The sequence below is a fragment of the Mastigoproctus giganteus genome, chromosome 7 (assembly GCF_048544385.1).
Source record: "Mastigoproctus giganteus isolate SK-2022 chromosome 7, ASM4854438v1, whole genome shotgun sequence".
Classification (NCBI taxonomy): Eukaryota; Metazoa; Arthropoda; class Arachnida; order Uropygi; family Thelyphonidae; genus Mastigoproctus; species Mastigoproctus giganteus.
Window position 1 is genome coordinate 15299962 of NC_143581.1, and position 12869 is coordinate 15312830.

General features: G+C 36.3%; 2 protein-coding genes across 2 annotated transcripts in view; one reads left to right on the forward strand and one right to left on the reverse strand.

Moving 5' to 3' along the window:
- The window catches only part of LOC150082550 (cytochrome c oxidase subunit 4 isoform 1, mitochondrial-like), a 45100-nt gene extending 39465 nt beyond the window's left edge, over positions 1–5635 (reverse strand). The window contains exon 1 of the mRNA XM_090378688.1: positions 5566–5635. The gene's annotated coding sequence lies outside the window, so the exon portion shown is untranslated. The remainder of the gene's footprint in view (positions 1–5565) is intronic.
- A 398-nt stretch (positions 5636–6033) lies between these two features.
- Sys1 (Sys1 golgi trafficking protein) overlaps positions 6034–12869 on the forward strand; it is a 49690-nt gene continuing 42854 nt past the window's right edge. Inside the window, exon 1 of the mRNA XM_090378689.1 lies at positions 6034–6119. The gene's annotated coding sequence lies outside the window, so the exon portion shown is untranslated. The remainder of the gene's footprint in view (positions 6120–12869) is intronic.

A 12869-nucleotide genomic window follows, 5' to 3' on the forward strand; every position in this document is an offset into this window, starting at 1 on the left:
GTTATTAGTGGAGTCCCTCAGGGCTCAGTGTTGGGTCCATTATTGTTTTCTGTATTCATAAATGATATTGATGAGGGTATATCAAGCTTAATGTCGAAGTTTGCAGACGATACAAAGGTAGGCAGGGTTGTCAAGGACACTACTGACACTATGCTGCTGCAACAGGATCTGGAAAGGTTGAGCAGATGGGCTGAGAGGTGGCAAATGAAGTTTAACATTGACAAATGTAAAGTACTACACATGGGAAACAGCAACCCCAGAGCAACGTATCAACTCTGTGGTACTACACTGACAGTGGTAGAGAATGAAAGGGACCTGGGGGTGGTCGTGCAGGCAGATATGAAGTTCTCTGAGCAGTGCAGACAGGCTGCAAGAGTAGCTCATGGTGTATTGTCAATGATATATAAGAATTTTTCTAGCAGGGATAAGGAGGTGATTATTCCCTTGTATAAGGCAATGGTCAGGCCACACCTACAGTACTGTATACAGGTCTGGAGGCCTCATTTCAAGAAGGATGTAGAGCTGCTGGAACGAGTACAGAGAAGAACAACAAAAATAGTGAATGGAACAAAGGGGTGCTCTTATGAAGAAAGGCTTAAGTTTTGCAAATTACAGTGTCTGGAGACTAGGCACCTGCGAGGTGATCTGATAGAGGTGTATAAAGCCTTGAATGGTTTGAGCATGCTCAATGCTGATGGGATTCTTCCTCTCGCTCAGAATAATCACCTGAGAGGGCATAAATTCAAATTGAGGAACGACAGATGTAGGATAGACGTGCGGAAATTTGCCTTTAGCCAGCGGGTGGTTTGTTGGTGGAACAGACTTCCATCCCTTGTCGTGGAAGTTGATAGCCTAAATAAGTTTAAGGCTCAGCTGGACAGATATTTTGAACGAACAGAGGGGTGAAGTGGAAGTGGTTTTTTTTTCTTTTTTTTTTTTGGCTGATGCTGCATAAGCTTGCTTTCTTGCATCAAATGTCTATGCTAATGCTAACTGTGGTGGTAGGTACATAACTTCAACGTTTGGAACTTAAATCTTTTGGATGGCCTGGTGTGCTATTCAATAGTAATAAAACTTGGAAATCTAGATTTTTCCACATGTTCAACAAGTACAAGTTCAATAGCACAGAACGTAACATGGGGATTTCCCAACAAAATAAAATACATGGATTTCTCAATAATTTTTTTTGACTAGCGAGTCAACAGCAGGGATTCAAAAAGAGTGGAAATGTTGAAAAATTATATCCACCATAATAGGTTTCCCCTGCCCAAAAGCTCAAAAATACCCTGTTATGCGAGGTTTGCCGAAATTCTCTAATCGTGTTAAATGTACCGTGTTGTGCAAGGATTTCCACAATTTATCAATCATGTTAGAATGAAACTGTGTTGTAGAAGTACCATGTTATACTGAGGTTGCCTGTACTAAAAAAGATACATAAAACATCATAAGAAAGAAATATAGAAAAACTGAATACTATTAAAAACAGATATTTTCAGAAGTCAGTTTGAAACCACATTTTGTGAAAAACTAATTTTAAGCTTGGAGATGGGGAACATAAGGCTTAGAGCTGCCCACATGGTCACAAGTTAGGCACATCTATATTAGCAGGTGGGCCAGAAAAGTCAGATGAGTAAGTGTGATATTACAGTTTGTAACTGCTCAATACTTTTGGAATAAAGGCATGAAACTAAAACTGTGTAATTTTTAATGCTATTCTTTTATTTTGACATTACACTGTATACAAGAATGAAAGAAAAAAAAGTTAGTACTAGTCTCAACAAATTTGTTCAAGATCTAGGTGCCAAAATGGAATACTGTATACAGGTATGGAAACCTCATAGATCTGTTTGAAAGGAGCAACAAGATTAGTTAGGGGAAGCGGGAGGCACAGAAACATATATTCCTACCAAGGAAGTCTGGGGTTCTATAAATTGCAATTAAAAGTCAGTCACCTACTGGGTGGAGAAGGTATACTAAAAAAAAATAGTATTCTAGAACGGCCGATCAAGTGACGAAGTGAAAATATCAGTGCTTACATTGCTTGTTAGAATTATATTCATATAATGCAAAGTTCCCAAAGTGGCCATTATTAATCAACCTCATGTTATGATACTGGATGGTCCATTGATAATTACAAACTCTGTGAAAATTAAAAATTTTTAAATTTCTTAATGTGATTAACTTTTATTTATTTGCTAAATTAATTATAAATGATGTACTCCATCGGCTCCAGGTGATTTATTTATTTTTAGCTTCAACAATTTTTCTCTTCCACTTTTCCTCCTCTCAATTATCATAAAAGCATTTACCTCCCAGTTAGAATTAGGTATACTTCTGGTATTCTCACTCCTAAAAACTTCTCATTCAAATGTAGGTGCAAAATACTTATTCAGTTTCAGCTACAGGGCATAAATATTTATGCCATTCACATCTGGTGGGCCAACTTGGTTCATTCGTTTGCTTCTCGTATTACTAGAAGCAAAGAAGGCAGGGTCTTGGAGTTTTCCCTACCATTTCATACCCACATTCTGTATATATACATCTAATATATATTTAATGCAGAAATATGTGGACCTACATAATGCTGAATGTTCATGCATTTAATAATTTTATAAAAAAATGGAAGATGCTAATAGTTTCATGTTTACATTTTATGTTTATAATGTTTTTTTTTAGTAAAATTAATGTTCTGTTTCATTGAAAATAAGAGATATGAAAAATACCTTTTTACTTTAAAAAATTTTAAATTGCACTTAATAAATATTAAAATCCATTAGTAAAAGCATTGCTATACACCAGGCAGAATTTAAAAAAAACACAAAAACTTTTTTTTTTGCAGAAGTTATGCCACTGTTGTTACAATTAATGGCGCCACTGTTGTTACAATTAATGGCACCACTGCTGACCAATTAAGTCAACTGATATAACAACACCACAGTTAACAATAGGCTCCGCAATTTTTGTGTTGTGGTCATGTATTATCATTAAATCTCACAATGTATATACTAGTACTTGTGTATGCTACCCCAGGAGAAATCAATATCTCTTTAATTTAAGGGGTGTCCTAGGAGGAATCTGCAAAACTTCTAGTCTTGATTCTTCAAGTCCTTAAGGACTTCAGAAATCAAGTCTATGAAGTTTTTTAAGCAAAAAAACTCATATCACGACATGGGTTCAATTCTGATCAGTTATGGAGCTATGGCTGTTTGAATTTTAAAAATACCTATAGAGTTTTGAATGGCACTAAAGAATATGCAGACACGTACCTAGTACTAATCAGTTAAATGTTTGTACATATTAGGCATGTGTTTGCTTATTGTTATTATTTTTATCATTCAAAACTCCATAGCCATTCTTAAAATTCAAGCAGCATAGCTCCATAACAATTCAAAATCAGACCCCAGTTGAACTTTTTTTTTTTGCTTAAAATCACTTGACAAATCAACCTTGAAGTTTGGTAGGTTTCTGCTAGGAGACCTTGTATAAAACGTGTATACAATCAGATGAGTTTATAACGTGAACAGGCCTGAAAGTGGATTCTCAAGGGCTCAGGAAATTAAATAAAATAATAGTTTATATGCACTCAGAACTATTGTTAATAGTTAATAATTTCAAAATTTTTAATCCTCAAATCAAATCCCAAAAATCAGCTCATGTAGTGTTTGCTAAAAATCCAATCTCACATAAAAATCACATTTCAATTTCTTGATTTGAATGTTAAAAAACATTCAAATCAAGAAATTGAAATGTACTTCCTTAAAAAATTGTGGAATCATATCCAAAATTTAATTTGTGCCCTGTCCTTTTATTACAATGAAATGTATTAATTTACATATGACTATGTCAATACTTTATGCAGTTGGAATCTGGTCAGTCAATGCTGTTTCCGATTTGAAAAGCTTTTTCTCTGCTGAATACAGAACCCTGCTATCTACCAATATAAAATGCAACTTCCAATTTTCTATTTCCAGATTTCAAATATACAAAAATCTTAACTGGATGGATCCCCCTTAATTCCCTCTTGTAAAGTCTGTAGCATCATTTATTAATCTAATGCCTGATCACTGGAGAACCAAAGATCTGGAATGAAAAATGAAACTTGTTTTTTCTCCCCTAGAAACCCTAGATAAAAACCCTATAATGCTGAAACAAAATAGATTTACCTCTATAGATGAATTTATTTCAATATTACTTACCTCCCATAATTTTAACCATTTATGCTGTGTTATAAACAGCATTGAGGTGGAAGCATCTGTAAACTTATGTGCTCTTGACTGTGACTGTATGAGCTATCTGGTTAATATTATTCTAAAAATATGTTCTTGAAATCTGCTTACCTTATTAACTTTTTAACTTCAGAAAATTTTACTGATGCATTTTTAGTACTTGTTTAGATATGTTAATTAGTATTTAATAGCATTTATTTGATGTTTCTGCCTATATCCATACTAATGTTTTGACTATGATTTGTGTTTATACTGTTGATGACTTACATAATTTAAAACGTAACAGGACGATTTCCAGATGGAGAACTTGTAATGCTTCGTAAGAACCGATACTGAATTATTATCAATTATGCATAGCAAATATCCTCCCCCAGTAACAACTCTTGGCAATTTTCCTGTGTAAACAAAATGTGATACTAATTTCCCTCACCCCTTTACAAAAAAAATGTAGTTTAAATAATAAATTTTGCCTGCTTGCACCCACTAAACCACTGTCGCTCATAATGCTAATGCTTTCGATCTACCCTGATCCTCCCCTATATTTAATTAACCAGTTGGCTTAGGAATAAATTTAGTATAAGTACCAAGGCAATAGAATCCACACTGTTCAACAGTAACAATGTATATGATTAATCTAATCAAGCTGTTTAAATAAATAAATAAATTTTATCCAGTTGAAGAGGAGTTCCATTAATTGAAAATAATATATTCCATTAGATAACCCCAGGGGCTCACATCTGGTGAGTATGGGCTTGGCACACCCAGGGTCCTGAGCTGAATATTATCACTCTTTCTCGGTGATTCTTTTCTACTTTTCTCTCTCTCTCTCTCTCTCTCTCAGAGTAACTCGGATTTTTTTTTTTTTTTTTTTTTGGCTGGTGCAGCATAAGCCTCAGGCTTCCTTGCACCATATGAATAATAATAATAAAATATATTCCATTAGATTAAAAGGTGCTATCGAAAATGCTCGCTTAAAAAGTGCTATCGAACATTCATAGCACTTTTTTTAAACTAATTTTTAAAGATTAATTCTTAATGACTCAAAGTGAAAATTTTGCTGCACATGGGAGTCATAAAACTGGCCAAAAAAGTGCAATAAGGAATATTTATTGTAAAGGAGATAATGGTGAGGCCGCAGAATCTGTTACCTTTAATTTACAAATTCGTTACAACATCGGTCACCTTTACCATAGATTATAAACAAATTATTTCGTATAAACACACTCAATACTATAAATTCAGAATTTAATTCTAGAAAATATTTTAACAAAATACTACAAGAAATTCCTTTACAAGCTATTGACTAAAAAGTAACATTCAGTAAAGTAAAAGATCTTACAAATCGTCCCAAATGTAAACATTCACTACCTCACAAGGAGCCGCAAGGTATCCAATATGGCGTAATTTACAGAGTTTTACGAATTAAATTTTAATCCACTACCGGCTTTGATTTTATTGTTTAGAATTATTAGAATTACGTGTATTTTAATTTTTATGTATTTTATATAGTCGTATTACTTTCAATATGAAGTATATAATCAAAATTTTGTATAGAATGTGTGAATTGCAGTATAGTATGCTTCCGCTTCCGTATGTGTAGTAACCTGTGGCTCTGGTAAATTTACTTAGTAATATTGAAATATTTGGAAGATGTTGTGTTGAGAAAGTTTGATAGAATACAACTGTTGAAAGAGCTAGAAAAGTATGCAGTTAAGAAATTATTGCTATGCATTTTGATAGATTTACGTTTTAAATTTGGACCTATATGTAACTAAATTTATTAAGATTCTGTATTTTATTTTGAAGGAGGATAGCCAGCGTCGCAAACTGAAGAATTTCATTAGAATAGACGTACCTAACTCGTATTCGGTGAGCTATCCACATTTTAAAAATGTGAGTGTCAGCAGTTTATTTCTGCTATTAAATAAAAATTCGTAAACGCTTATAATGAATCACCGTGCTGCGAAAGTTTGCCGCAGAATATGCTATGCATACGCATAGACTTCATCATGAAATGTTGAACTTCAAAGATGGGCACACATGAGCCTCATGACACTTCATAAAAAAAAGATAATAACGGCCGTTTCGATGAATTTCAGACCAGATTGCTTTTCCTAAATTTTTAAATAAATAAACAAGCAACCTCATTATTACACTCACATATATACGCAGTACTGCCATATATACCTGCACGAAAGTAAGACTCCTGTAAAAATAGAAAATTATATCACAGAGCTGTAGGTTTTGAATAATGTATGGTTTTCTTTAACAGGTATCATCAACTAGTAAAGGAAGCCAGTGAAAATGGAATGGGGAGATAAAGAAAACAGGACTACTGTCATAAGTTTTCATAAGGCCAGACATGATGCACCTACAATTTTCAAACTTCTGAAACCACTTGGAATAAGCCAAATATTCGTCTACAGGGCAATTGATAGGTACAATGAACAACAGAGAATTGATGACAGGCCCCAGTCTGGCCACGCAAGAACTGTGAGGACCCCCTACAGCCAGAGGCATAGCTAGGTGTTTGGCTCCCTTGGCAAATTCGTGGCTACTCGCCTTTTTACGATAATTAGTGAAGCCATCGTAAAAAGGCACGTAAATAAAATTATCATAATAAATAAGTACAGTCTGATCTTTGTTTAATGAACTTCTTTATACCAGATTTTTCTGTTTAGTGAATTTTTTTTGAATTCACCTTTGCAATTACATTTAAAATAGTGTTTGTAGAACAAAGAAAATTTTCTATATGAGATTATGTGGTTAACGGATTATAAGAGACTTAACTGGGTACGTACTGTTGCTAAGCACAATGGTAATCTCTTTGGCTTAAAAGATTACCAACTTAGTGGTACCCGTAAAACCTATCCAACTTCCTGTCCCACATTTGATTGGATACTATGATGTGGTCACAAAGGAGCTGGAGGCCAAAAAATAATTTTGATGTGATTTACTTGGATTTCAAGAAAGCTTTTGATACTGTTGCACATGGAAGACTACTGTACAAATTGGAGCAGTATGGTATTAAGGGCAAGTTGCTACAATGGATAAAAGGGTGGTTGAGTAGGAGACAACAGAGAGTGGTAACCAATGGACGCTGCTCTTTGTGGAATAATATTATTAGTGGAGTGCCCCAGGGTTTAGTATTGGGTCCAATGTTGTTTTGTATATTTATCAATGATATTATTGAAGGTATATCAGGCTTAATGTCCAAATATACAGATAATACAGCGGTTAGCAGAGTTATTAATGACAGTAATGGCAGTGTGGTACTGCAACAGGATCTAGAAAATTTGGGCAAATGGATTGAGATGTGGCAACTGAAGTTCAACATTGACAAATGCAGAGTACTGCATATGGGTAGAAAAGGAACCGTACCAATTGTGTGGTATGATACTTAGGGTGGTAGAAAATGAAAAAGACCTGGGAGTAAATGTGCAGTCAATTATGAAGTTTTCTGAACAGTGCAGACAGGCTGCCAGAGCAAGTCATGGGATCTTGTCAATGATATACAAGAATTTTGTGAGCAAGGATAAGAAGGTGATTATCCCCTTGTATAAGGCAATGGTCAGGCCACACCTTGAATACTGCGTACAGGTCTGGAGACCTCAAATTAGGAAGGATGTAGAGCTGTTGGGGCAAGTGCAGAGAAGGGCAACAAGATTGGTGAGGGGAACGAAGGGGTTCTCTCTTACCAAGAAAGGCTCAAGTTCTGCAAATTGCAGCTTCTGGAGAGTAGGCACTTGCGAGGGGGGTCATCTGATTGAGGCGTATAAGGCCTTGAATGGGTTGAGCAAGGCCGACCGGGCTAGCCGAGTGGGTAAAGTACCTGCCCGGCAACCCAAAGGTCGCGGGTTCGATTCCCGCCTCGGGCTTGGATCAAAGTACTGCAAAAACCTTGGGAGGTGCAATATGGCCACAGAAGCCGATGCGCCAACAACTACCAAATCAAATCAATCATGGGTTGAGCAGGCTTAATTCTTCTGATGGGATTAAGATCTTCCTACTTTTCAGATTACGAGCCTGAGGGAGCATAAATTCAAATTGAGAAAGACAGTTATAGAATAAATGTGCAGAAATTTGCCTTAGCCAGCGGGTAGTTGATTGCTGGAACAGACTTCCATCTGTTATAGAAATTGATAGCTAAATTCAAGGAGGAACTCGACAAACTTTTAGAGGGAATGGATGTGTGAAATGGGTTTTTATTTATTTTTTTTTTAATTATTTTTTTTTTTTGGCTGATGCTACATAAGCTTGCTTTCTTGTATCATATACCTCTACTACCACATACCAAGAAGTCAAGCTGGTCAACTACTTTTTGTGTATCCATAGCCAGTGGGCAGATCAAGGGTATTCAACATTCGGACAATAGGCTCTGGTTAATCTTCTACTGTAAGCACCCTGTTAGAGTTTTATGAGAGAGTGGTTTTCCTGTACCCCAACAAAGGGTGATCTGTTGTTTCGCTGAAGTGAATATCTGAATCCTCTGCAAACTTAGACATTAAGCCTGATACACCTTCATCAGTATCATTAATAAATACAGAAAACAAAATGGAACCAACACTGAACCCTGGGGGACTCCACTAATAACATTAGTCCATGAAGAGCATTGTCCATTGATTACCACTCTATCTTCTTCCACTCAATCATTCCTTTATCCATTCTAGCAACTTGCCCTTAATGCCACACTGCTCCAATTTGTACAGTAGTCTTCCATGTGCAACAGTATCAAAAGCTTTCCAAAGATCAAAGTATATGATATCAAAATAAATTTTTGCATCCAATCAAATTGATCAGACAAGACCTCCCCTTAACAAACCCATGCTGTGTCTGAATTATAACTGAAGTCTCGTCTAGATGATCCTGCTGTGTTTCTTTAACCAGTGCCTCCATTAATTTCCCTGGAACAGAAATTAAACTAACAGGTCTGTAATTATTTGTGTCACCCTTTGATCCTCCTTTGTGAATTGGGGTCACATTTGCACATCCCCAGCCCATGGGTACATCCCCTGAGTCCAAGGAACCTGTCATAATTATGGCTAATGGTTTGCTTACTTCCTTTGCTGCCTCCTTCAATATAACTGGATAGATCCAATCCACCCCCAAGTGCCTTTCTTATGTTTATCTTCAACAATTCCTGCTCAATTTGGCTCTCATTTATTAAGAAATCATTTAGCTCATTGCCAAGGTTTAATACACCTCTGGCATTCCCCTCCCAGAAAAACTCCTCATTTGTAAATGTAGATGCAAAATACTGATTGAGTTTGTTAGCTACCTAAGCAGGATCATCAACAGTTGAATCCTCGACATGAAGTGGAGCAACCTGATTCACCCTCTTCCTTCTAGAGTTTACATAAGTTACTCTTTGCATCTTTTGCCAAAGATTTCTCGCAATCTTCCTTTGCCTGCCTAACCTCCCTTTTGACTTGATTACAGGCCAGCATATATCTACCATAGGCTTCTGTATCACCTAAATTAAAAATTACAATATGCACGATCATCTGTTTATATGGCACAAAAACAGTATATACACATTATTAATAACTTCAAACTTATTCAGTATCTCAGAACATATACAGTTCTTGAATGGTGAAGTGTTGTGCATTCAAGCATATACCGACGAAGCGGTCACCTGATTGGTCCCTTGAAATTGCGTTCTGGAAGTCAAATAGATGTATGCTGCTATGCAGTATGTACTCGGATTTAAGGATGCATGCAGGTTTGAATTGCCCTCTGAAAACACGCCATTTGGCAAAAATTAATTTTCACCCCGCCCTCTGCTCTCATCCTGATGCAACATCTATGGGCGCCATTTCATCAGCTAGCCTCAGGTGTCAAAATAGCTTGACATGGAACTGATATTGTCTGTCAGTGGCACCCCTCTGATACCAATGCCCTCGGCACCTGCCCCAGTGACTAGGCATTCCTATGCCACTGCCTGCTGCTATCAAGGCAGTGGAGAACAGAATTCGTAGGAATCCCTACGAAAACAGAAAATCATGTCCAGAGAAATGGAAATATCACCAAGATCGATGTCACGCATAATCAAAAGTGATCTAGGGATGAGTGCCTATTACAGGAGAACAGGACAGTTCCTAATTTCAGCTCTGATGGAACGAGGGCAAAAAAGATCAGAGGCATTGCAGCATCAGTACATGAATGGTAAGCATTGACAGATATTCTTCACAGATGAAAAGATTTTTACTATTGAGGAGAGTTACAACTGTCAAAATGACAAGGTGTATGCCCATAACTCTGCAGAGGCGTGTTAGGGCCATTAAAAGGGTTGAAAGGGATTACCATCCAGCATCAGTGATGGTTTGGTGGGGAGTCTCTTACGAAGGTGTAACAAAGATGCATTTTTGTGTTCAGGGGGTGAAGTCCAGTGCAAGGGTGTACCTGAATGATATTCTGGAGCTGCATGTGAGACCCCTCAATCAGACTCTCTTTAATGGTTAGCACTGGATCTTCCAACAGGACTCAACACCTGCCCACAAGGTAAAGATCACCCAAACATGGCTGACAGAGAATGTGCCTGAGTTCATCAAGCATGATGAATGGCCCCCTGCCAGCCTTAATCCACTTGATTACCATTTATAGGCTATTTTGGAAGGGATGGTCTATGGTAAAAGGCATGCCACATTGGAGAGCCTGACGAGATCACTGGAGCATGCTGTGGCCAATTTCCCGCTGGATGTTGGTGAATGGCCGAAACGTTTGAGGTCTTGTATAAAAAAACAAGGGGGGGGGCGACATTTTGAATGAGTGCTTTGTTGCTTCATTTCTTGGGTGTTTAAGAATAAACCCACAGAGTTTTGAATTCCTGTGTCTTTTCATTTTGTGGCTACATACAGTAACACATGTGACAGTATTTATGGCAGTACTGTGTGTATATATGCCGATTATGGTATACATATAAATGGCATTTTCTGTATGCTACGCAGGCCAGATAGGCTTACATGGAATATAGTAAATAATATATTTAATAAAAGAAATGACAATATAATAAATGATCTCCGACATATATAAGTATTCACAAGATAACAAGAAATAAAACATTTCATATAAATTCGAGTTTTGACCAGCTGATGTACCATAAACATGCACTGCTTACAATATTTTAGATCTTTAACAAAAAGTTCCAGGTTAATATTCAGACTGTTAATGATTTCGATTACTGATATGAGAAAAACTTACCCAGAGTACTTAGAACAGTCACTATGGATAATTCTGTTCAGTTATAGTGTGGCTGACCGGGCTAGCCAGGTGGGTAAAGTGCCTGCCTGGCAACCCAAAGGTCGCGGTTTTGAATCCCGCCTCGGGCTTGGATCAAAGTACTGCAAAAACCTTGGGAGGTGCATTATGGCCACAGAAGCCGATGCGCCAACAACTACCAAAAAAAAAGTTATAGTGTGCCATGCTACCTTAACCAAACTTTAGGCAGTATGCTGTGATCCATTTACCTAACTTTGAACATCAGTAATTTATTTAACTTGAATTAGTTTCTCAGCTGTTGTGTAACTTTCATTTTTGCACATAGTTGATTAACATTTTGGCCATGTAAACTTTGATTTACAATTAAGCCATAGAGCATCTACTTCCTTGTATGCTCTATGGCTTAATTGTAAATAATATATTTTATAAATTTAGTAGATTTATAAAATTTTATAAATTAGTAAATAATAATAAAATTATATATTTTATTATTATTGAACAATCTGAGGTATGCAGAAGATTTTGTTTTAATAGGCATGTGTTTCTAATTGCGTTAACTTAAACAGTCATAATGTGTCTTTTGAAATGAAGTTTTGTGTATAACTAGACACCTTTTTTGTGCAGTAACAGAGTAAGGACAAATAAAAGTTGAAAAGTTTACTTTTTACGTTAATGGAAACTTGCTGACTTCTGAGTGTTAATCGTTGAGAGTCCAGAGTGAAATATGTTATTATATTGTTTCCAAACACTGATTAATTTTAATAATATTTTCTAGAGTAATTGGTTACATATAAGAGAAATTCCTGCTCAGCCATAAGCTCAGATAGTCCTGGAAGAGTGAAAGACAGAAGTGCAGCCCTGGGATCTGAAATCTCATTTTCCATTTTACATTTAGTAGATCGGATTTCAGGCGAATGATCATAGTACACCTAGATGACACAGACTGGCCTTCCCAACTTTTAAACTTTTTGGAAAGCAAGTTTAAAAGTTGGGAAGGCCAGTCTGTGTCATCTAGGTGTATATGATATTCGGCTGAAATCGATCTACAAATGTAAAATGGCAAATGAGATTTCAGTGGGCTGCACTTCTGTCTTTCATTTCAGGATTCTGAGTTTTGGTGAGAGGAAATATTTTATATGTAACCAAATTATCTCGAAAATATCTATTAAAAATATCAGGGATTGTATCAAGAATGTAGAGCAGGCACGTTAAACTGGTGGTCGGGGGGCTGCATGCAGCCCTTCCAAACACTGTCAACTTTTACAGCACATTTTACTGTATGATCAATCCAAATGGTAAATGGTGACACTTAAAGGAGATACACTAATATGAAATTTAAATAGAATTTGTAAGTTTTACAAATATTCATAGTGTATTTTTGTGCAAGGAGAAAATATTTAATATATTTTGTTGAATAATACCACT